General features: G+C 41.6%; 1 pseudogene; it reads left to right on the plus strand.

The window, feature by feature from the left end:
* Positions 1-4,075: 4,075 nt before the first annotated feature.
* On the plus strand, positions 4,076-9,657 carry LOC122891236 (annotated as a pseudogene).
* Positions 9,658-21,663: the final 12,006 nt, after the last annotated feature.

Below are 21,663 nucleotides of genomic sequence, written 5' to 3' on the forward strand. Positions count from 1 at the left end.
CCTCACAGAGCAAGACAAATGTGCACTTGGGCATTAGATATGCCAAGAGCCCAAACGCCACTCTATCACTCAGTAGACTTGAAAGCTTACCAGACCTGTTTTCTCATCTGCACAACGGGATTGATAATTCCTGATCCATGGACAGGCCTCATTTTGAAATGATAAATAAATATATTTTCGTGCTTGGCATACAGGAGATAAATATTGCTATTGTTATTACTCTCTTAGTACTTCCACACATATTATAAAGTAGTGACTGGTCAGTGAGTGCTTACCATATGCTGAAGATTGGATTAAATATTGTTAATACACCTATTTTGTGATCACCCTTATATTATAAAACTTGTTTTTTCAAGTCATGACTCTTAATACAGTGGAGTGCTGCTATATGTCAGTTTGGTTAATACGAATCTCAGGGATGCCTGGGTGGCTCAGTTGGTTAGGCAGCTGCCTTCGGCTCAGGTCATGATCCCAGAGTCCTGGGGATCAAGTCCCGCATCAGGCTCCTTGCTCGGCAGGGAGCCTGCTTCTCCCTCTGCTTCTAGCCTGCCACTCTGCCTGTGCTTACGCTCTGTCTCTCTCTCTCTCTCTAACAAATAAATAAAATCTTAAAAAAAAAAAAAATACGAATCTCAGCCAGAAAAAGGAGGTTTGAGTAGACTGACATTCCTGTTTCACTTGTTTACTTGAAATTCACTCATATTTTATAAGTGATCTCTATTTGCACCAAGAAATGATATTGTATTTCAGCAAGCATTAAGCCTGTTTCTAAACTTCTGTATGATGTTAAGAATTGGGACAGTTGGCTGTACAGGCTAGGTTAAAAACTTAGAGGTAGGAGCACCTGAGTGGCTCAGTGGGTTAAGCCTCTGCCTTCAGCTCAGGTCGTGATCTCAGGTCCTGGGATCAAGCCCCGCATTGGGCTCTCTGCTCAGTGGGGAGCCTGCTTCCCACCCCCTCTCTCTGCCTGCCTCTTTGTCTACTTGTGATCTCTCTGTCCTAATCAAATAAATAAATAAAATCTTTTAAAAAACCACAAAACTTAAAGGTAAAAGGATAAACAAACAAACAAACAAACAAACTTACCCCTCCCCCCCCAACCCCTTTACTTTTAGGTAAACAATCAGTCAAAACCTAAGTATTAGGTATCAACTGTTTTAACTATGTTACTATCTGACATTATCTTTTTCGACTCTGCTTCTGTATAGATAAAACTCTTCTCTGCCACTTTACACACCTGCAAAATTTCTGGGCTCTTTAATAAGCGAACAGGAAACATTTGCTGTTTTAGCCCATGTCTGTAAAGAGTCTAAAATCATTAGCTTGTGATACATCACGTGCCAACACATTTTGTTTGGCAGGAGTCAATGGCTTTGATGATTCTCCCGCTGAGGGGCCCACTCTAACTGAGAAGTGCAGGGGCGCCCAGTCAAATAAAACCTCCCAGTGGGCTGTGGGTAACCAGCAGGGAGGGCTGTGTCTGTGCAGAGTAAACTCATAGCTCACCCCCACGTTTCTGCAAGTGTCTGTAAAGACTGTTTGCCCTGTGCCTCCCCTGTGCTAGAAAGATTTGTTTCTGTTTTTAAGTCATTCAATCTGTCTCACAGGTCGAGGGGATTTATTTTTCTTGGGATACACATCGAGGGTTTAATACATTTTCCACCGACGTATCATCATTGGATGAGGGCTAACACAGTGGGCTGGGAAACTTGAAGGAAGCAGTCATTGATCCATGGTGCCAGACTGTGGTAGTAAGATGCTTCCTGTCTCAGACCTCTTTTGATCCCCACAATAAACTGTACATTAGTTTTTGTTCTCTGAACTTGACTGATGAGGAAACAGAGAGGTCAAGAAACTTGCCCAAAACACCCAGTAGTACCATCAGGATTCAAACCAGGATCTTTGCCGTATTCACTCCGGTCTCCCAGACGAATGGCACATTCAAAATAACTAGGATATCGGTAGTAAGAACATTTACTTTGTTGTTAGAGTTCATGGACTCCAGTCCCAGCTCCTCCACTGTGTGATCCTGGGTGATAACATGCCTCTATTACTCAGTTTTTCATCTGGAAAAAAGGAAAAATAAGAGTAAAAGCAGTCATAGCAGTCGTACTGTCCCTCTCTGCCGGGAGGAATGAAGGAAGCGTGCCCGGGAAGCCGTAGCACCCAGCAGAGCCTTAAAACGCACCACGGGTTACTGGTGCTCTTGTTATTGATGAGGGACATCATTAGGTTTAATGTGAAGGATGCCACAACAGTGGCTTTTCCACAGCGTCTTGTTAGAGACTCCATTACCAGAGGTAGGATAAGAGAGACGCTAATCATATTTAATTTAGGATGATAGAAGTAAGGGTTAGCAAGACTTTCAGTACTAACTGGAGGGAATTTAAGAGCAGTGAAAACACAAAGTCTGTGCCTGAGTCTTGAGCAGCAGTTGGGTTGGGGGAAGGAGCCCTACTCTGCTTCTACTGGCAAAGGGAGTGATGGGTGGATTCCTATTCTGGCTGCCTCTGAAGGACTTACTCACAAGGACTAGTGGTTTTTGTCACCACTTACCTGAAGCTGTGGTCCCTTGTAGCTATTTCTTCCCCTCCTTCCCCCACCTTCCTTTTTTTTTTTTTTTTCAAGACTTTATTTATTTATTTGACATAGAGAGATCACAAGCAGGCAGAAAGGCAGGCAGAGAGAGAGGAGGAAGCAGGCTCCCTGCTGAGCAGAGAGCCCGATGTGGGGCTCGATCCCAGGACCCTGAGATCATGACCCGAGCCAAAGGCAGCGGCCTAACCACTGAGCCACCCAGGCGCCACCCCCCCACCCTCCTTTTTTAAAAAAGATTTTATTTGCCAGAGAGAGAGAGAGAACAGGGAAGGCAGAAGGAGAAGCAGACTCCCACTGAGCAAGGAGCCCAATATGGGACTCAATTCCAGGACTGCAGGATCACAACCTGAGTTGAAAGGCAGATGCTGAACCAACTGAGCCATCCAGGTGTCCCCCGGTAGCTGTTTCTGAGCCAATCCTTGGGAAATCGGGTGTGGATGGTAGTGGTGATGGTCTGTGTGTGTGTGCGTGTGTGTGTGCTTGTGGTATTAGTGAATATTTGAACACATGTGTTTGTGTGTGTGTGCACATGTGCTTGAGAATACTCAGGAAACAAGAAACCAGCATTATGTGATTCTAGTCTATCATTTCTTCCCCTTTCATTTATTCATTCAATCATATTAAATAAATATTGAATAAGGATTATTCAATATTTCATTATTTCATTTACTCAACAAATATTTATTGAACATTTCCTACTTGCCAGGAACTTTGATCAGGTCTGTGTTAAAAACTTGAATAAGACACAATTCTCTGCTCCAGATGAACTCACTGATAGATAGATAGATGGATGGATATGTGTGTGTAGTGTATGTGTGTGTGGTGTGTGTGTGTTTGTGTATGTTACTAGAGGAGTCTGCAGAAGATTTTCAGATAATTAGTTCTCTACCTGTCAGCAGAGAGCATGAAATTCAGTTAATAGCAAACCATGGATTTTTGCCCCCAAGTTAGACATAGACAAATAATATAAATATAATATATAAAATATAAAATACAAAATATAAAATATAATACAATACAAATATACATAAAATATAATACAATACAAAATATAAAATACAAATGCTGTTGAAACAATGGGTTGAAAAGCATTCAGGTTACTGTGTGTAATAGGTTTCTGTGTATGTAATCAGTGTGCCTGAAAATGACTGACTCGAATCCATCTAATTTAAATACAGGACAACGGGGGTGAATATGGGTGGACAGTGAGCAGTGGAAGAGGCTAGAGTGGAAGACAGACCTCCCACTTGGCCTCGTATGGTGTCAGTTTTCCCTTGGGAGGGCAGCTCCCAGGGAACACTTACCTCCTGCCTGACTCTATATAATATCCTTTTGTGGTGTTGGCACCAATTTCCTTCAAATAAAAAAAACCATATAATTTGCTATAAAGTAGTTTCTAAGGATTTCTTAATCAACAGATCACTGTATTAATCTGTTGCCTGAGGAGCGCTCCTGTCTCATTATAGCCATTCCCCTAGGAGAAAGGAAATAAGAAGCCTTGGAACCTCTCGACGGTGTAACATGTGTAGGATTTGACCAGGTTGGTGAAATTCAAGCTTGTTATTATTTTTTTTTAAAGATTTTATTTATTTATTTGACAGAGAGAAATCACAAGTAGGCAGAGAGGCAGGCAGAGAGAGAGAGAGGGAAGCAGGCTCCCTTCTGAGCAGAGAGCCCGATGCGGGACTCGATCCCAGGACCCCGAGATCATGACCTGAGCCGAAGGCAGCGGCTTAACCCACTGAGCCACCCAGGCGCCCTCAAGCTTGTTATTTATTTTACAGAAAAGTAGTACTAAGTTTAGTGGAAGATGAAGAGATAAATTAACCCACTGAATAATTAGCTCTGACAGTAAGATGTAAATAAAGTCTTCCCTCCAGACTCTTGGGTTCTCACAAAGACTCCCAGCTGACTTCTGGACCCTCCAGGGGAGTGGGAGAACGGACAGGCTCTGGAAGGTCTTGGGTGCCAAGCACAGCAGCCCCTCTTCCTGGCAGTGTGACCTCAGACATACTTTGGTCTTCTCAGTCTTGGTTTCTCATCTGCAAAATGAGGATAAGACCCATCTCCTAGATTTAGCTGTTGAAAGAGCCAAATGAGATCTTACCTACAGTTATGTAATCTTGGGCAAGTTATTTAAATGCTTTTATGCCTCAGTTTATCCACCTGTGAAATGTGGATAATGTAGCTAATTCACCTAACAGAGATCAGAGAATTAAAATTAGTTAATATACACAATATACATGAAGTGCTCAGAGCAGTCACTGATTGGCACATGATCAACATTATGATGACGATGGTGACCATCATCACCATGGAAAGCATTTGATGGTCCTCCATAGGTGGAAGTTCTTATTTTATTATTTTTTCTTTAATCCCCAGCATGTCATTTTGTTAGAGCCCTGCTTTTATCCCACAGCTTTCTAACTAGATTACCTAGGATTATTATTTTAAACTGTGGTAACAAAAAGACCTAAAAGTGTCAGCACAATAATTTTTTTTCTGGAATGGTCCAGGATGCATCAAGATGGGAGGCAGGGCTCTGCTTCCCGAAGTCACCAAGAGATCCATGTTCCTCCCCACCAGACTCTCCACATGTTTGCTCCAGACTCAGATTCAGCTAACACTGGTGCGCCTATTAGATGCCAGACATGTTTACAATCACATTTACAACAATCCTGTGAGGTGAGCATTAGTATATCCATGTTAGAGATGAACAGTCTGAACTCAGAGAGGGGAAATCATTTGCTTACAGTCAATTCACCCACTACCCTTCTCTTTCTTCCAGTAGCATTTAGAGTCTCTACCAAATCCGTTAGTATTCAGTCTCCCTTGAGTTTATTAGAACCTCCAATAAAAATGGAGTTATAGCTTCTAGGTCAAGCATGGGGACTCTATATGTTTTTCAGATCCCTGGAAGATTCATACACAGGGTGGTGAATGCCAGCATTACTTGAACCTGAATGTAAGGAAAGTCTCACTGATGAGTTTACTAATAGATCTTCATAACTTATGCATTAGACTTCATTTCAGACCAAGCCCAAGACCGTTCGGACTCGAAATTACTACAAACGTCTTTCTTTTTCTTCCTCTTAGTGCATGTTGAAAGAAATGCTGTCCCCTGAGGAAGTATACGTGCACTTTGCCCCAAGTTTTCCATCCCTGTTCCCCCCCCATTACATGGTACATTCGTTTTGCTCTTGAAAAATGAACCTTAAGCAGAAATTCACAGCTGTGATTTTTCGTTTCCAACTTCCCGTGTTTGACATGCGGTGTAAAGACTGGAAATGCTAGCTGCCTGGCCACTGAAAGGTACTTGCAGTCTTCCCTTTGTGATCCCTTTGGGTGCCGGAAAGTCCTCAGAGCCAGCGGCTGAGGAAAGAAAACCAATGGAACCTCAGATGGTAATGACGCCAAGGGCCAGGTCAAGAGCAAGGAAATGGCAGTGGCAAACTTTCTAGCTTTGTTGTGCCCCCCCCCTTTTAGGGATTTTTATTTTAATTCTTTAAAGCTGGTTATGATAAAACAAACATTACGAATGTTGGGAAGATTCTATTGCACTGGGGTTCCTTTTGGTTCCCTCTCTCTCACAGCTGCAAGTGCTGCCTCTTCCATGTTATTAATTTAGAGGTAATCAGGTTTACATTTGCAGCTGTGCAGCATATGTTTTCCTCAAACAGTCATGGCCATGGGCTCCAGGACAATTAAGACTGGAAAAAATGCCAGCGGCTTCTTCCCCCCTTCCTCTGATGAATTAATAATGTTTCTTCTAATGATTAGTTTTGTGTAATTTTATCCCTAGACTATGGCAAACATGTTGTGAGCACCTCCCATGTGTCTGAGCTATAGGCTTTTTAATAAATGTGATCACTTTGAAATATACCATCTTGGTTTTAAAAAAAAATGGTTTCTAACTTTGTTAGTGGAGAGAGAGCTGAGGGAAATACTACATGGTAGGAGCCAAGATATGAAGTTAGACACAGTAAGATGCCTGTAATGCTATAGTTGGACGGTTGCATCATGAAAAAGCTGATTAGGTATTTCCAGTTGGAAGTTGCTATTTCTTTTTCCAATTTGAATTGAACTCCAAATCATCATTAGGTTACTTTGATAGGAAAGCCTGTGCTGCTATAATCTGGTTTCTGACTCAAACACAAAAACCGTCTTTACTTTTTTGGATAATCTTGTACAATTTAACAGACTACAGATTCTTTTGAAAGAGACTTTAACTGAATTATGGTGTGCAGATGACAGATAAGCCAGGAAAAAGGTTTGCATCAGAGAAATTCTGAACCGCAGGATGTCCTTTTGGTGTCTAAGCTCTCTTATTTCTTTCCACATGCAGTGCAACCTGTTCTTTCTCTCCTATTAAATAAGACTATCAATATAAATTCCTTTGAAGAGTTACCTAGCTAAATTAACCCGTGAATGAAATGGTACTTATTCAGCAAATATGCAATTTCATTTGACTATCTATCTATCTATCTATCTATCTATCTATCTATTTTTATTAGCTCTCACTAGCTTTCTGAACATCAGGGAGCAGGCCTTCCTGCTAAAAGATGATCTAGCTCAGGGGTGGGCAGACTAGAGCCCTTGAGCTCCCGCCACCACCTGCCCATTTGTGTACTTGTCTGCAGCTGCTTCTGCTTACCGATGGGGCGGACACATAGTTGTCAAGTTGGAATTGCTACAGATGGGGCTGCTTCGTGGGGCATGACTTGTGTGGTGGCAAGGAGTCCCGGGCTCAGCAGGGTTCTGTGCTGATTTAATACTCTGCTGTGGCCCTCTTGAAGTCAATAATTTTTGAACAATTTTTGAACAGTTTTTTACTGGGTCCCACAAAGTAGGTAGCTGGTGTAGATGACGGAGACTGAGACTGTGTGGCCTAAAAAGCCTAAAATACTCATTGTCTGGCCTTTTACAGAAAAGTCTGCTGATCCTTGATTTAGCTGATCTTCTGTTTTTATATTTGTAATTATTTAAATCATTTAATGCATATAAGAATGAACTGGAGAGCATGTTTAAAATGTAATGACTCAGAGATTCTGGTTCCACCACGGTCTCTTGTGTGGCCCAAGTATCCAAAACTTTAAAAAGCCCAGCACCCCTCAATAGACAGCCATTTAGCTTGTCATTCCAGCTAGAAGTGAACTTCTTGAAAGCAGAAGTTTTGGATAACTCACGGTGCCTCACACCCAAGAATCTTGGATACCACACACTGCTTGCACCAATAATCTTGGCTATCTCAGGATCCTTTTATCAGGAATTTTCCAAGTACCTCATCATCCTCAGATTTCTAGGGCTCCTAGGTTCATGTTGCCTGGGCTTGGAACAGGATCTCTGGCCTTACTAGAATTAGAGACATCTAGTGCAGGAGGGAGTATTAGCAGTTGGCTTCTTGGATGGTTTCCTGGAGAAGCACAATCTGATTTCTAGACTGCCATTCAGCCATTATACTTTTAAAAATTGTTGTTAAAATACACATAGCAGGAGGTTTGTATTTCCTTTTTTTGTCCTTGTCATCCTCTTGCCACCTCCAGGGCCATGAACACCACTCTCTGACCTATCTTGCTTCTGCTGCTTGAACCACTGCTGCTGGAAGAACTGTGAACTCCCTGTGTCAACCAGAGGGGAAAAAAGAAGAAAAAAAGAGAGGGACCAGATGCTGCCTGCAAGCGGCCTCTGGTGACACCTCACATTCAGTGCCGGTTATAATTATTGAAGTGAGAATTAAAGACTCTCTTCTCATTGAGGAAGAATTCATTAGAAATCAGGAACAAATGAAGACTTTAGAAGAAAAGCAAGAGGAGGAAAGATCTAAGGTGTGCCATCTGAGGGGGACCCCAATATCAGGAGGAACTTTGGAAAAGATCATTGATGACAGTCATGCCATTGTGTTTACGTCTATAGGCTCAGAACACTATGTCAGCATTCTTTCCTTTGTAGACAAGTATCTGTTGGAAACAGATTAGTCTGTCTTGCTCAGCCACAAGGAGCATGCTGTCATAGGGGTGCTCATGGGTGGCAGCAGATCCCTTGGTCACAGTGATGAAGGTAGAAAAGACGACCCAGAAATCCTATGCTGATATCGGGGGGTTGGACAACCAAATCCAGGAAATTAAGTATCTGTGGAGCTTTCTCTCACTCACCCTGAATATTATAAAGAGATGTGTATAAAACCCCAAAGGAGGTCATTCTCTGTGGTCCTTCTGGCACAGGTAAAACCTTATTAGCCAAAACAGTAACAAACCAAACCTTAGCCACTTTCTTGAGAGTGACTGGCACTGAACTTACTAAGAATTACCGAGGTGATGGGCCCAAACTTGTTTGGGAATTTTTTCAAGTTGTGGAAGAATACGCACCATTCATTGTGTTTATTGATGAAATTGATGCCAATGGAACAAAAAGTTGTGACTCAGATTCCGGTGGTGAGAGAGAAATTCAATGACCAATGTTGGAACTGTTGAACCTGTTGGTTGGATTTGATTCAAGGGGTGACATGAAAATTATCATGGCCTCAAACTGAATAGGAACTTTGGATCCAGCACTTATCAGACCAGGCCATATTGACGGGAAGATTGAGCTCCCCCTGCCTAATAACAAGACTAAGAAGTGCATCTTTCAGATCCATACAAGCAGGATGATCTGGATGATGGTGTGACCCCGGACGACTTGATCATGGCTAAAGATGACCTCTGTGTGCTGATGTCGAGGCAATCTGTCCAGAAGCTCGTCTGATGGCTTTGAGAAAATGTGGAATGAAAGTAACAAATAAAGACTTCAAGAAATCTAAAGAAAATATTCTGTGTAAAAACCAAGAAGATACTCCTGAGGACTGTATCTCTAGTGGACCACAGCTGCCTTCAAGGAAATAGTCGGGGGTGTCCCAACCCTGTGAAGGGATGAGGTTGGGGAAGTTGCCCAGAGGAACCCATATTCCCGTTGATCTTTCTTAGCAAACCCTCCTGCGTACCTTTTTGAGCAACCCCCCAGGCTGCCTTCATTTGTTGGTCATGTGCAATGCTCCCTCCCCAATAAAGAGTGCTCCTTCTCAAATAAAAAACACACGACATAAAATTTACCACCTTAACCATTTTTATAAGTGTACACTTTTGTACTGTTAAGTATATCCACTGTTGTGAAGTAGATTGCACCCAGACATTTTTTTAGCCTCTAAAAACACATCAGATAACCAAAATAGGTGACAAGCTGTCACTACTTAACAATAAAAGAACAAAAAATAAGGTCGTTCAATAAAAAAATGGGCTCAAGACTTAAACTGACATTTCATCAATGAAAATACACATATGACAGATAAGCAAATGAAAAGATATTCAATGTCATGAATAATCAGGGAAATGAAAATTAAAACCTCGCTGAGATACCAAAGTTGAAGATACCAAATGCTGTCAAGAATATCGAAGTAGGGGCACCTGGGTGGCTTAAGCATCTGCCTTCAGCTTCAGGTCATGATCCCAGGGCCTTGGGATCGAGCCCCACATCGGGTTCCCTGCTCAAATGGGAGTCTCTGCTTCTCCCTCTGCTTCTCTCCCTGTGGGTGCTTTCTCTCTCAAATAAATAAATAAAATCTTTAAAATATTGTGGGGTTAATAGAACATCATCCATTGCTGGCAGGAATGCAAAAAATGACAACCACTTTGGAAAACTTGTTGGCAGTTTCTTGTAAATTAAACTCATATTTACCATATAATCCAACATTTTTACTCTTAGGTATTTACACAAGTGTTGACATATGTCCACGCAAAAACCTTCACATGAATGTTTACAAGGCAGCTTTATTCGTAAGTGCTCCAAACTGGAAACAACCGAATGTCTATCCATTGATGAATAGTGACAAATTGAAGCATATTTATCCTGTGGAAACCACTCAAGAAAAGAGAGTGGGCTCCTGATCCACAAAACAGCATGGATGCATCCCGAATGTCTTACACTAACTGACAGAAGCCAAGTTCGTAAACAACATTATGTAATTCCTTTAATATAACACTTGGAGAAAGCAATGCTACAGGGACATAATAGGGTCCAGGAGAGCATTAACTAGAAATTCTGTAGTGAAATCTTCCATGTCTTGACTATGATGGCAGTTGAAAGAGCTTGGACAGCTTGTCATGACTGTCCAAATTCATAGAACTGGATATCTAAATAAAGTCAATTTTTACTGTATGTAAATTATAGTTCAGTTGACCTCACTGTAAAGATATATATTTTTAAAGATTTTATTTACTTATTTGACAGACAGAGATCACAGGTAGGCAGAGAGGCAGGCAGAGAGAGAAGAGGAAGCAGGCTCCCCACTGAGCAGAGAGCCCGATGCGGGGCTCCATCCCGGGACCCTGGGATCATGACCTGAGCTGAAGGCAGAGGCTTTAACCCACTGAGCCACCCAGGCGCTCCTCACTGTAAAAATATTTTAATATTTCAAAGAGTTGGCCGCTTAATTTGCCATGTTGCTATCAAAACCCAATATGTAAGTAGATCTTCGTTTTCTTGGGGCCATCCCAGTTAATGCTTGTTTACCTGGTGACCCGGTTGCTTTAACATTTGTCCCAGGTAAGAGAAACATGCTTTGAATGATACCCTAGTTATGGTATGGTTAGGTGGTATTCTCATAGTACTTCACATGAACTTTTGGGAGACCAGGCCATTAAGCAGAGTGGTCTGGGATAGTAGATCAGCACTAATCTTTTTTCCGAGGAAAAGTATAAGTTAGAGCACATTCTCACTGCCCCCTCAGGCTTAGTCTGACTGATAAAATATATGGCACAGATTCTGGAGTCCAGGGGATTTAGGATTAAATAAGTAAGTGGCTATGGTGTTTAATTGAAATGACCTCACATGTAAAATAGATATTATAATAGCTGACTTGCAGAGGTGTTTGACAAAAGCGACTTAGCGAATTGTTGGTACAAAGTCAGTGTTCATTAGTTGCTATGATCGCTGTTGTCACCTGTTGTCATTGTTGTTATCATCGTCATTCCCTGCGAGTAAGGAGAGTTTTCCACTTCCGATGCCCCCCCACCCCACCCAGCGAGGGCAGGTAGATCACGCCATGGAGGTGGACACCATTTCAGTTCACTTAAGTCTTTGTGCTTTGGCATCTGTGGCCTCTTTCCTTGCTCATGAAGTGGACTTACCGAAAACTTGTTCCTCACTCACAACTGGGTCCCTCCCTGAAGAATGACTTGTTGTACCTTCAAGTACCTCCCCTGTCCATGGCTGCCCACTTGCTGGGTGCTTGTTGCCTGGCGTTTCTAAGACAGCGTGAAATCTATTTAAGTAATTTCAGGAATGCAGCACACCCAAGGTGTAAGACAGCAAGAAGCATGCTTTACCCGTGCCCTTGCTTTGTTACTAAGTGTGGTCAGATCGATGGTTAGATATTTGAGTTAGTGAGTCAGGATATCTGAAGAAAGTGTAAAATTCAAGTATGATTCATTTGAGCCCACGGAGAAAGAGATTCTTGCTTAATGTTTTATTGAGAACCCACAGTGTGAGCCGCCGTGAACCTCAGGCAATTAAGGAGTCAGACGGTATTTTCTTTGGGCCAACAAACGAGTGCTGTGTTATGGTATAGACCGGGCATAAAAAGAAACAAGATCCAGAACGTGCTTTGAAGCATTTATACTGGAGCTGGGAAGACAAAATGAAAAGACAAATCAAGGAAATAATAATACAGAATAGAATTTAATGCTGCATGCCATGGAAAGCCCTAAAGTACTAGTAATAATAATAATGATAATGACACAAAGATATGAGTTAAAGGAGGGATGAATATAAATGAGAAGTGATCAGGGCAGGTACTGAAAAGCTCCCTCCATAGGACGTTAGTGTCTCTTTGCATGTGACTTAAGAGTTTAATTTCTAGGGACACTTGGGTAGCTCAGTCCTTAAGTGTCTGCCTTCAGCTCAGGTTATGATCCCAGGGTACTGGGACTGAGCCCTGTGTCAGGTTCCCTGCTCAGCGGGGAGTCTGCTTCTCCCTCTGTCCTTTACCCCCGTTTGTGATCTCTCTCTTAAACTCTCTCTCTCTCTCAAATAAATAGCCTTTAAAAAATTAATTTCTATCATCAGCAAAGGAGATTTCAGAAAATCCAGTCCTATACCCAAGCTGAGTGAGAAGCAGTCAGGGCAGCTGGGATTGAAAACTGAATTCAGTTCATTACATTAACAAATGTAAGATTGATCAGGGTAGGAGATAGCTGGGATTGGGAAATCAAATAGTCTCCAAATGTTCAAAAGACCTATTTGTGAACTTTAAATAGCAAGCTGCTATGGAAACTTGTGCATGTGTGTGTTTTAATAAATTATGGGACTTCTACTTTGCCATGAGGGAGATGGGAAGCAGAGGTTAAGAAGCTTCAAAGGGCAAGTAAGCCCTTTTCTTTGATAGTTTGTTCATCGACGGATAAACAAAATGTGGTGTATACACACAATGGAATATTATTCAGCCTTAAGGAAGGAAATTCTGATACATGCTATAAAATGGATGGACCTTGGAGATGTATGCTAAGTGAAATGAACCAGAGACAGAAGGACGAATACATATGGTCCCATTTATATGAGGTACCCAGGACAGTCACATTCATAGACACAGAAGGAAGGTTTATTTATTTACTTAAGGGGCCAGGGTGGGGGATGGCAGAGGGAGAGGGAGATTGAGTCCCAAGCAGACTCTGACACAGAGCCCCAAACGGTCTTGAGCTCCATCTCAAGACCCTGAGATTACTACCTGAGCTGAAACCAAGAGTCCAACGCTTAACTGACTCTGCCACCCAGGCGCCCAAGAGTTTCTGTTTGAGATGAGAAAGTTTGACATGAGAATGTTCTGGAGATGAATGGTGGTAATGGTTTCAATATGACTGTACTTAATGCCACTGAACTGAACCGTTAGACACAGTTAAAATGATACATTTTGTGTTAATGTATCTTATTACAATTTAAAAACCCCAGACATTTCCTTAAAAAATTACATGTGTATGCAGCTAGCCTTTCCTTGAATAAATATCCCCTTTCTTTATACAGAGCGATTGAGAATAAAAAGTGCCTCTTCTACTTCAGTGAAACATTCCTGCACGAATCCTAGCTAATTAGATTACAGTGTCAAGCCAGGCAATGGTTACTGTGATGGGGGACAAACGGGTCTTATGAATTTTAGCCTCACAAACCCAAGCCTAGAAGTGATAAGATATAAAGTGAACACCTTCGCTGATACTTATGAGTTCACCTGAGCAGTGAGGGTATTCCGGGTATATGGAAAACAATGGGTAATGGCATGCAGGCAGGACTATGTATGTGATGGTAGGGGGAGTGGTGAATGGAGCGAAGGGATTAGGTGAGGGGTAGTAGAGAAACCATCCTGATTGGAGGGAAGATTATATGAAAGCAAGTAGTGAGACAGAATGATGGGTTGTATGAGGTCAGACTTTGGAGGGAGTTCAGGTTTGGTGTATAAGTAATAGGCATCCATGGCAGATTCTTATTCTGGTTTCGTGTGCATTGTGTATGTCAAAATATAAGTCCTTTCCAGTGGTGAGACTGTATTCTTGAGAAAAGATGGAAAAATATGTCCTTGAGCCTTCAGAATTCTTCAACCCTCTTCTCAGGGCTCTGCTATGTGCAAAGATTCTTTAAAATGCAAAGCTTTGTGCATGGAAAAAAATGAAGCCATTGCAAAGAAGGCAAATTATATTTGCACAGTGCACAATGACTACACTCCAGTGATCTCGGTAAATGACAAAACTGATAGCTGAATTCTTGAAATCCATTCTTGTGACAAATTGTGCCTTCGCTAGTTTTCTGATCTGTTTTCCCTGAAGCCTGAGGCGAGGGTCACAATGCGTTGACTTGTGGCATAAATATAAATGTTACCTTCACTTTTTTCTTCTGACATCATCTACTAGCTGGAGAACATGGAAAGCTTTTGTTTGATTTGGAGAAGGCAGTGTATTTACCAATGGCTGAAGGGTGATTAAGAAATAATGTAACTTCAAAGAGTGTGTGGAGAGAGGCCTAGGTAAAGATTGCCTGGATCTCTTCTAGATATTATGGGAAGTTGACCTGGGTTAAATTTGAACAAGTCCTGTTGCCTAGGTCATTGAAAGTTAAGATTAAGCTTAACTTATTGTAAAAACATTAAGTTGTAAAAGCATTGTCTACAATGGTAGTCCCTCGGACTGTTTAAGAGGCTATGTTGTCAGGATATTGTAATAAAATTGCAAAATCCCAGTATATGACAGCTAACAAAAGTAGAGAGAACCATTCCAGTATATTCAACAAATGCTACTAACCAGGGGAAAGATAGTGTTAAAACAACTGTGTCTACATGGATAGGTCATATGTTGGAAAGAAGTGCTATCAGTTTTCAGGGGTAACTAAGAACCAGGCTGAGTCAGAATCATTCTTTTTGCCTAATGAAAAGCAAACATGAATTATACTAGTGCAGAAAAGGGCCAAACTGGAGCTTCCATTTCTAGCAAAGCTGCGCAAAAAATTTAAAGGGTAGAAAGTACTCAGCATGGGTCATTTGTCACCAAGCCCACATTCTGTTTAGCACAACTAAAGGTGCTTTGCCAAAAAGTAAAGACCAAAAGGGAAAATACTCACTTTAATTTTCAGGCTATTGTGTTGGCTAGAGACCTACCCTCTCTAGTACCTACTCACATGGGGCTATTGAGCTCTGAAATGGGGCTAGCCTGCACTGAGACATGCTGTACATTTAAAATACATACGGGATTCTCTATTTTTTAGTACAAAAAGTGTAGAGAATTTTACTGATGATTTTTGATATGATTTAATTGAAATAATAGGATTTTGACTATATTTGGTTAAAGCTAAATAAATTATAAAAGTTAATTTCACCTGTCCCTGTTTACTTTTTTGTTTTGTTTATTTACTTTTTAATATATCTGCCAGGAAATTCGCATTACATAAGTGGCTTCCATTATATTTCTATTGGATAGCACTGGTGTAGATGGTACCACATTGAGTTTAAGCACTAATATTTTTTATTGATGCATTTCATTTTGTTAGCATAGACATAATAAGTTGAAACTCAGTTAAGAAAGAGGAGTCAAGTTGTTTCTCTCTCTCTCTCTCTCTCAAATAAATAAATAAAATCTTTAAAAAAAAAGGTTGCCTGGATGGCTCAGTCAGTTAAGCGTCTGCCTTTGGCTCAGGTCATGATCCAGGGTCTTGGGATCGAGTCTCACATAGGACTCCCTGCTCAGCTGGGAGCCTGCTGCTCCCTCTCCCTCTGCCCATTCCCCACCTCTCTCTCTCTCATAAAGAAATGAAAATCTTTAAAAAAAGAGAAATCAGGCTTTAACCCCTACATTACTATCTTTCAAAAAATGAACTGTTTTATCTTACAGAGGCTTTAAAAAATACCCAATGTGGTAACGCTTCATACAGTTTCTTTCTCATTTATTTGTTTAATGATTTTTTTCATTGTGCTGTCATAATGATAACTTTCTATTCTTTGGAAGAATTAGATCAGATGATTAAATCCCCTTCTGAGTATTTAGAAGGGGGCAGCCAAAGAAAGCTGATTTGAATACAGGGAATAAACAGTAATTAAACCGTAAATGTTGATTTTCTTTTGAAGTCCACTGGCGTGTTTGGTGTGAATAAAGAGCACATTGTCAGTTATTTCTGCTGCCACAGTTAATGCACGTGAGAGTCGTTGAAAGGCTACGTTAAATTGGGGAGTTTCCCAGGGCTGCTGAACTGAAACTTCTCTTGTTTATATTAAAGCCTGGATAATTTTTTTTTTTTTCCCTCAAACAGTACACATTGATTTTAGATAAAATCAGAGCAGCTTTCCCCCACTCCTTCAAACTCATTTACTTCACTATAATCTGGAGATGAGCTTTTGAAATCTGGAAATGTGGTGTCTCACTGAAAACCAAAAAGGGCTTCTTTCCACCGTGCAATTTTTGGGAAACTTGAAATTGTAGTTCTCAAACTTGGCTTTTTCCTAGATTCACCTAGGGAGCTTTTCAAACTCCCAGGATCCAGGCTCCTGGCCAGATCAATTAGATTCTCTGGGGTAGGATTGAAGGATCAGTAAGTGATTGTTAACACTCTCCACGTGACTTGAATGTGTAGCTGAGGCTAGGAACCACCACCGCAGGAAGGCTAAGACACAACTGTGTCCGCTAGCTTGTTCAGAAACACTCAAGGAGAATGGTTTGGGGGTATGCGAATCAGAGATGTGCCTCAATGCCTTTTCCCCCTCCAGTTGAAAATTAAGAGCAGCTGCACATTGCTCATTCTGAAAGATATAGCAATGGATACTTTTCTCATGCTCTCATGTAAACACCTAAGAGACTTTGATGATCATAAAACCTTCACATGTTTAATGATTAATTGGGCTAGCATTATTCAGGAGAGGTGATGCAGGTTATTAATTTCTTAAAACCACAAACACACAACCACATATATGACATATACATACATACAAAGTCAAGGTGTTATCTACTGCAAATAATATTTCCATAAGTTATTTGTCACAGCATTAACAGTTTCAACGGGATTCGAAAGAGAACATTTTCAGCAGGGGGAGTACGGCAGAAATTGGGCTGAATTATTTTGGGTTGGATTGAGTACTGTCTGCAAATGTAATTGCTATGATGAAAACCAAATTTTCCTCTTGTGAACATAATTGGTCTTTATGAATCTGATTCTCTTGTATTTAAGGCCTTTCAAAGGAGTTCACGAGGTGAAGGTGTTTTGTAAGCTGTAAAGCACAGCAAAGTAAGTTAATGCATTATCTATATTTTATGACGTTTGGCATTTTCTTTAAAATCGGTATCAAACAAGACAATCTGTTTTGTGGGTAGCTGAGAAAGGTGACTCATTCTGGGGTGGCACTGTTGGAAACGGATGGGGTGGGCTTCTTTAGGAATCTCAACATGGATGGAAGGTGGAGTATAAAAATCCTTGAATCAGTGGCAATTTGTTGTCGGCTGCTTTATTATGAACAGCTTTAAGAGGTTTGTTCATTCATTCAACAAACATTCATCAATGGTCTACTAGGTGTCAGGTACTGTTCTAGGTGCTAGAGACAGAGCAGTGATCCACGCAGAAAAACAAACAAACAAAAAACACCCACCTTGCCCTCATTGATTTTACATTTCAGTTGGTGGAGTAAATTATGTAAATTATGTTTTAGAGAAAAATAAAGAGGAAAAAGGGGATAGGAAGAACCAGAGTATGGTTTCTAATGTGACTGGGGCCAGCCTCCCCAAGGTGATGTCTGAGTGAAAGACTGAAGTAGGTGAAAGAGGGAGCCACAGAAATCTCAGAGGAAGGGTGTTCCAGGCAGCGGGGACAAGTAGTACAAAGGGCTCGAGGTGGGGGTGTCCCTGGGCTCACCAGAGAAAATACAGGAAGTATGAATTTCAGATGAACAACCCTACCTTTCTTTTCTTTTTTTTTTTTTTTTTTAAGATTTCACCAATTTATTTGACAGAGAGAGATCACAAGTAGGCAGAGAGGCAGGCAGAGAGAGAGGGAAGCAGGCTCCCCACCGAGCAGAAAGCCCGATGCGGGGCTCGATCCCAGGACCCTGAGATCATGACCTGAGCTGAAGGCAGAGGCTGAACCCACTGAGCCACCCAAGCGCCCCAACACCTATGTTTTAAATAGAATTATGTGCCATAAAATACTTGGGGGACACTTGTACTAAAAAATCACACTGTCCAGTTTTTTATTTACTAAATCTAGGAACTGTAGGTATACTTAGTATATTTGGAAGAGTGAAAGGGGGCCAGTGGGTGGCCTGGAGTGAGGAAAGGGGACAGTAGAAATAGCTAAAGAGAGGCACTGGGGGTCAGAGTGTGTAGTGCCCTTTCGGTCACGGTAAGAACGTTCGCTTTTACTCCAGCTGCGACTAGACATCACTGGAAGGTCTGAGTAGAGAGGCGCCATGACCTGTGTCAGTTGGCCCACCATGTCACAGGACGGAGGACAAGGGCAGAAACACAGGGACCTGTTAGGAGGCTACAGCAACTCTCCTGGTGAGAGATAATGGAGGTGCTGTGAAGTGCTGAGAGTCTGGGTATATTCTGGTGGTGAACTGGTAGTGTTTGCTGATGGACCGGATGCGGGGTGCCAGTGAAAGAGAAGGGACTGAAGAAGATGCCATTGCCATCCAGTGAAAGGGGGACACTTCAGGTGGAGGAGGATTGCTTTAGAGCCGGGTAGGGGAGGATCATGAGTTCATGTTTGATGTCTTTAATAGGAGATATCCAGGTGGAGGTGTCAAGCTGGCAGTTAGAAGTGTCTTTTCAAATACCAAAACCTGGAATTGTTTCCTTTCACCCAAGTGAAAAGGGAAATGAAAAGAAGGGTGAGGAATGGGCAAGAGGTTGCTTAGAATAAGATGAGGTTCATAGCCCTGCTTTGGGAGACTTTACTGGGGCACGTGACTGTCTTAGGGAGCTGAGAAGTATGGGAAGCTGCCAGTGTGTGGTAATCTCTTGAATCTCAGGGGAAGACAGGTCACCAGAGCCCTCAGACAACAGATGGGCCAGCTGAGCTGCATATCACATCTCCAGGCTTCCAGCTGCCACAACCTAGCTAACTCAGCTGAGGGGGGCCCCACTACCTCTCAGTCACCCCATCCATGTTCTATTGCTGTGACCAGGTTAACCCATTCATGTTACTTGCCCATGGATAAGAGCAGCTGTGAAAGAAATATGTGGGAGTTATTCTCCACACAGATTACCTCAGAAGGAAAAAAAAAAAAAACTCTATGCAGGGGTGAGACAAGCCTTTATTATTATGTTGTTGTTCACAACTACAGTCTGTAGCCCACTGCTGTGATGAGTGAGGCTCTTCCCACCTGAAGCTCACACGGCGTGACCTCTGCCCCATTTTCGGGAGCCCTCTCCTTTCTTCAAAGGTCTTCAGGAGACTCTTGATTCTTCCCTTCAGAGCTTAGGCGGCAACAGATGTTATCATTTCATCTCTCCCACCCACTAAAACTTGGCTCCTCCTCAAGGCACTTTCACATTTTCCCACACTTTCCTTCTTGAATCTTTTCCTGTCAGCTTCTATGTTTGCTCCTCCCCTTCTCTGTAGATGCTGTGAGAACTTGGCAATTGTCTCTTTGGCTCATTTTGTTCCTTATTCTTCCCCTTTCTCCTCCCCCATTTTATTTCTTTTGACTTGTATACTGAGATCTGGTTTACATTTTTGTTTTATCTGACTCTAATCAATAAGACTCAGAATGGAGTTTTTAGTGCTTTTGCTTTTTTCCTTAACCTTCATTATGTTACTTGTGGGTATCTCAGTTTCATTAGGAAATCAATTATACATCCCTAATAATGAAACTTAATTTGGGCAAGTTTTGGTGATTCTCCCCATGCCAAGTCCACAAGACGATTGACAGCTGGGATAAAACATGTCACAATTGCCATTAATGTTTTGTTTTGAGATTATCAAACTCTACTTGAAAGTTTCCCACCGGCTTTATTTTGGGAAGAAGTTATTTGATCCAGAGATCTGGATGTAAGCGATCTCCATGGTTCAAGTCATTTGGTTTAAGTTGTTTAATGAATCTGGGTTAAGTGGAACTCAGATTCCAGTTCCACATGGAACCCGGCTCCCTTTGTCTGACCTGCTCTTTTCCGCCAATTAGCTGGGTTTGAATTCAAAAGGCTTTTTCTCTGAGCCAGTTATTGTTGATTATCTTGGTGAATTCTTACTCTGCCACAGTTAAGAGCAAGTTTTCGATCTTCATCCATTGGTGTCTCAAATGGGTTTCCCCATTCAGGTCCATGGGGAGTGTGAGATGGGTGAAATTCCTCGGAAAGAAATGCCTCCTCCTTCCCTTAGTAAAATCTGCCAGGGTTTTGGTGGTGAGTCTTTATTGTGCGGCCTTATCTTGCACAGGCCGTTGCATCTTTTGGCATCTTGTTTTCAAACTGGTTGACTGGAAAAATGCAGTGTGAATGTCAGTTTTTTTAAGTTGCCATGTAGTGAGTTCTCATTCTGTGCTGGTCTTTTACATAGAAGATGCGTTCTGTTCTCACAACCCATTTTATAGATGGAGACGGCTACTCAGGTTAAAAAACGTGCCCAAGTTAGAGATAGTAAGTGTGGGAAATCAGGGCTTGCACCAGATCTGTCTGATTCTAAAACATGTTTGCTAAGGACAAAAATTCCTGATATGATATGGAGTTTAAACTAAATCAGCCGACGAGAATCAAGACGATTCCCTTTCCCTTCTCCCAAAGATTTTAGTTTTCCCTGGAAGATTTCCAGCTACTGCGATACTCATTTAAAAGCTAAACATTGAGTTGTCTTTGGAATGTCCTTTCTCCATTCCTGGAGCCAGAACCCTGATTAGTCAAAGGAAATCCTGAGTCTCTAATCTGCTAATTTCTAAAAAATGTTGTTTTGAATATAGTGGGTTCTGGAATCAGAAACCAACTGTTCTATACTGTATGTCATCAATAGATGAAACCAGCTCCCAAGTGCCAAGCTGTGGGGAACATGTATTCATTAAAGACAGACTGTTTAATTCTTCCATGATTGCTACCCAATGACTGCTCTAATCCCAATGCATATGACAGATGCTCTGTACATTGTTGATAGGTTAGTTCAGGTTAAAAATGGAGGTAGAAGCTGAGAGAGTGATTTGTATTATCTTTACTGTTGTTCCCAGCAGAAGGTCAGAAGATGAATTCCAAATGAGAGGCTGAACTCAATTGGTCTCTTTCAACGTGTGCTTGATGAGGTGTTTCTGATGGGGCTTTTATTGGTCAAGCTTGAAAGATCCTCTTTTCAGAAAGGTCAAATTCCCCATTATCCAGGAAGAGGGAAGTCGGGCTGCTACCACTTCTGATGCTAGGTTTCTTCCTTTCTCATTTCTTACACATAAGAAAGAAATATAGAAAATGTGCAGATGACAGGTAGGATGTCCGCATTAAAATAAGACTTTATTATGTTTCCCCTCTACTGCCTATTATGATTACATACCTGAGTGTAAGGAAAAGGTGACCCAAGGCAGTGTGGCAACAAATACAGTTCACT

Source organism: Neovison vison, chromosome 12 (assembly GCF_020171115.1).
Source record: "Neovison vison isolate M4711 chromosome 12, ASM_NN_V1, whole genome shotgun sequence".
NCBI classification, from domain to species: domain Eukaryota; kingdom Metazoa; phylum Chordata; class Mammalia; order Carnivora; family Mustelidae; genus Neogale; species Neogale vison.